Source organism: Pinus tabuliformis, chromosome 4_1, assembly GCF_031772625.1.
Source record: "Pinus tabuliformis cultivar Carrire ecotype Pingquan chromosome 4_1, CPIR1, whole genome shotgun sequence".
Lineage (NCBI taxonomy): Eukaryota > Viridiplantae > Streptophyta > Pinopsida > Pinales > Pinaceae > Pinus > Pinus tabuliformis.
This window is the reverse complement of record NC_142303.1, coordinates 532,714,004-532,718,753: the sequence shown is the minus strand read 5'-3', so window position 1 is coordinate 532,718,753 and position 4,750 is coordinate 532,714,004.

Sequence of the window (4,750 nt, the reverse complement as noted above, 5' to 3'; positions counted from 1 at the left end):
CGCCTCAAAAGAGGTTTTCACTTAGAGATATTTTCTTTTCTCTTTTTTTTTTGGGTTGCCTCAAGAGGTTTTCAACCCAACAGTGGGACTCAAGTGCCTCATGGAGGTTTTTACTTGAGTCTCCTTATTTTTTCTCTTTTTTCTTTTCTTTTCTTTTTCACTTTTTTTTTTCAGTGACTTGATGTGGTAGAAGCTGAGACTTGCTCCACCACCATCACTGTCTTGATGATGCCATCAATGAATTGTTGCTTTGACAATGGCTTCTTGTAAATCTTCAATATGTGCCCATTAACAAGTAAAGGAATAGCTTCTACATCAATGGTTCTAATCTGCACTGAACCATTATCATGACATTTCTCTATGACATAAGGCCCTAACTGTCTAGTCCTTAACTTGCCTTTAAAATATTTGTATCTAGAATCATACAACAAAGCTCGATCACCTTCTTGAAATTGTTCGTCCTTGATGTTCTTGTCATGCCAAATCTTCCTCTGAACTTGAGTCACCTCTGTATGCAGGAGGGCCTGCATTCTAAAATCATTTAACCCATTTAGCTGGAGCAATCTCTCTTTTTGTGCACTGCTAAGATCTAGATCTAGTTGGGCTGCCATCCTCAATGTATTATACTCAAATTAAATGGACAACAGGGCCTTCTTCCCATAGACAAAATCATAGGGAGTGAATCCAGTGGTGGTCTTCCAGGTGGTATTATAGGCTCAAGTGGCCTCAACTAATCTATCTGCTCAATCTTTTCTGCTGCTGCTAACCACTTTGTTTAGAATGCCCTCTAGCGCTCTGTTGGTCACCTCTGGTTTCCCATTAGCTTGTGGGTGATAAGGAGTGGATGTTCTATGCTTGATATTGTGCTACATTAACATATCTTCAATCATGTGAGATGTAAATTGGCTGCCTTGATCAATGACCAGTTCTCTAGGGTACCCAAACTTATAAAATACATTTTCCCTTAAGAACTCAACCACTTTCTCCTCTGTTGCTACCTTGATTGCCTTGGTTTCAGCCCACTTGGTTAAATAGTCAGTGCACACAATGATGTACTACATTTTCCTGGATGGAGGGTCAATAGGTCCAATGGAATCCATGCCCCACTTGTCAGAACTCAACCACTTTCTCCTTTGTTGCTACCTTGATTGCCTTGGTTTCAGCCCACTTGGTCAAATAGTCAGTGCACACAATGATGTACTACATTTTCCTGGATGGAGGGTCAATAGGTCCAATGAAATCCATGCCCCACTTGTCAAATGGCTCAAAAGTCACTTGAGGTTGTAGAGGCATTTCATCCCTTGGAGTAGGCTTCCCCATCCTTTGGCACCAATCACACTGACTAGTATACCTTCTTACATCCTAATGAAGAGTGGGCCAATAATAACCAGCTTGTAATACCTTGAATGCTATCCTCTTGGCTGCAAAGTGACCTCCACAAGGCCCATCATGACAGGTCAGAAGGATGTCAAAGATTTCCCCATCCCTTACACATCTTCTTAGAATTCGATCCGGGCCTAGTTTGAAGAAGTTGCCCCCAATCCAAGTGAATGTGAAACTTTTCCTCACAATCTTGCTTTTCTCTTTGGAGGAAAAATTCGGTGTCAACTGTGCAGACACCAAATAGTTTGTTATGTTAGGAAACCAAGGAGAGAGAACTGAAATTGTGAATAAGTGTTCATCCGGTAACTAATCATCAACCATTCCTTCCTCCCCTACAGGCAAGGTTAATCTGGACAAAAATCTACAACAACATTTTCCTTGCGAGGCTTATCAATAATAATTAGATCAAACTGTTGTAATAAAAGTAACCATCTAATAATCCAGGCATTCACATCAGGTTTATTCATCAAATATTTAATTGCAACATGGTCAGTATGTACAAATGTTTGGTATCCTGTAATGTAATGCCTAAATTTGTTCAATGTATGCACAACAACTAGGAGCTCCTTTTCGGTCATTGTGTAGTTGGGCCTTTGATAGATTCTTACTGATGAAGTAAATGGCATAAGGCAATTTTTCATCTACCTAGCCTAGAGTTGCTCCTATGTCTTTGTGTGAGGCATCAACATGTATATGAAAAGGAAGGGCCCAATTTGGGTTGCAAAGAATAGGTGCAGTGGTCAACTTGTTCTTTAGGGTGTCCAAGGCCTCTTGACAACTTTTCGACCATACAAATTTAGAGTCTTTGGCCAACAACCCAAATAAAGGAAAAGCTAACTTGGTGAATTCTTTTATAAACCTCCGATAGTATCTAGCTAGACCTAGAAAACTTTCGACATCTCTCTGCGTTTGTGGAGGTGTGACCCTTTGGATGATGGCTATTTTGTTTGGGTCCACCTGCATTCCTTTCTGGGATATTGAATGACCTAGAACAGTCCCTGCAGTCATCAAGAACTCACATTTTTCGGGACTAAGGGACAGGTTCATTTCAATGCATTTTTTTAGCACCTTACTTAAGTTGGACAGAGCCTCCTGGAAATCACACCCATAGGGTGTAAAATCATCCATATAAATTTCTACTACATCATGGACTAGCTCGACAAAGATACTCAGGATTGCTCTCTGGAAAGTGGCAGGGGCATTTCATAGGCCAAAAGGAAGGACCCTATAGGAAAAAGTACCCCAAGTATAAGTGAAGGTGGTTTTATCCTGGTCTTTCGGGCTGATCTGGATTTGATTATACCTGCTAAACTGATCTAGGAAAGAGAAAAAAAATTTCCCTGCCAGGCCATCTAGCACTTGGTCAATGAAAGGTAGAGGGAAATGGTCCTTCTTTGTTGCTTTGTTTAACTCTCTGTAATCGACACAAATCCTCCACTTCCCATTTTTCTTTGGAACCAACACCAAAGGAGAGACCCACTCACTATCCGAGATAGGGTAAATGAATCCTGCATCTAGTAGTTTTTTCATTCTTCTTCGACTATATCCTTGAGATCTAGATTCATTCTCCTTTGGGGTTTTCGGACTGGTTTTCAAATTTATTTGATATAAATGTGGTGACTACACACTGACGGGTGCACTCCCTTCATTTCCTTGTAACTCCAAGCAAAGGCATCCAGATGTTCCTTTAGCATGTTGCACAAATTTTCTTCTTGATGTATAGAAAGAGATGGGTTGATTTTAAAAGTTCTCTCAGGGTCAAATTCTATGGTTTTGACATGGGTAAGGTTTGAATCAACTAAGCGTAGATCAATTTGATTATTGTTCTAGGTTTCCTTTACTACTTCCTCTAAGGATAAGGTGTTGGGAGTTGGACTTTGGAGTATGTGTTCAATCAAATCATCCTCATCCGATTGTCCTCCTCCCATGGCTATTTCTAAGGAATAGAGTTGGGTTGAGTAGAATTCATCTTCTTCCTCCTCTTCCAGCCATAAAGGTAAGTCATGTTCTAGAGATGGCTGAGCAAGAGGGTACAAGACTAACTTCTTGGACATATGGCCATTTTTTATAGTCATATTTCCAGTGCTGCAACTAATGTAGGCATCGGTAGTGGCTAACCAGGGCCTCCCAAGGATGAGAGGGTAACTAGTAATCTTGGCCTTAGGTTGACTTAGAAGTCTACAGGATACTCCCAAGATTCAATGGAGACCATCACATCACCCACAATCACCTCAAGGGTCACTGTGTAATGGTCTACAAGTTGCAAGACTGTTGTGGTCTTTCTCAATGAGCATTGGAGATTGAGATTGAGCATGGTGTCTTTAGTCATCACATTAATGGCAGCCCCAAGATCAATCAAAGTGTGTGGGACAATGGTGCCATTTATGTGCACATCTACTACAGGGCTTCCAGGGTCCAAATACTTCAGGCAAATTACCTACCCCATCAATTCGGACAGCTGTCCAATGACATTAATGGTAGGGGTGTCTCTTTTTCGCCACCCTGGATGTTTGAAGCACTTCTCTTTAATCAACTTTTTGTAAATAGGTAAATCATTTATCGCTTGGAGAAGTGGAATTTTGACACATATATTTTTCAATTCACTAAGAAGTTCATTCTCTTTTGGGGTAGGTTGGACTGGATGAGTTAATCTCCCAAGAAAGGGTCGTGGATTTACTCTAGGCATGCTTTCCTCTCTTTCCTCCTCACTCTCCCTAGGTGGAGGTGGAGGTTGGTTGTCTGGGAGTACTCTCCTAGATCTTAGGTCGATTTCCTGAATATCCACATCATAAGCATGATAGGATGTCTGTCCACTGTATACTTGTTATGCCTGTCTGTTGTTCAGGTTTGGATTTGGCTGGGCAGGCATCTAGGGTTGTTTAGGTGGATCAGGGTGTAAAATATGTGGTTAAGTAGGTGGTGAAGGCAATAAAGCTGGAACATTGTTGTATGGGGGCCTCCACCCCTAGGGTTGTGTATTCCACTGAGGCTGTGGTGGGGCATATGGCTGAAATGACTGGTTGGTCAGCTGGGAATGGTACTCAGGTGAAAAGGACCTAGGAGGAGGTGTAGTCCAGGAAGGATGAGCAGGGTTCCCTAAGAGGGAATGGATGTGATCTAGTTGGGGTTGTAATATGCATGGGATGACCCTTGCATGCCCTACTGGTATGGCCAAGACCCATGAGGTCTACTTTGATTTATGTAGTTGAGTTGTTCAGTCACCCCTTCAGTTCCTTGATACACAAATTTTAGTCCACGCAGAGAAGGACACTTGTCTATGGAGTGGTTTTCTTCATAGACCGAGAAGACTTCAATCAGATTCAATGGACATTCATTCCTAGGGTGCCAACTTGTGCATCTAGGGCAG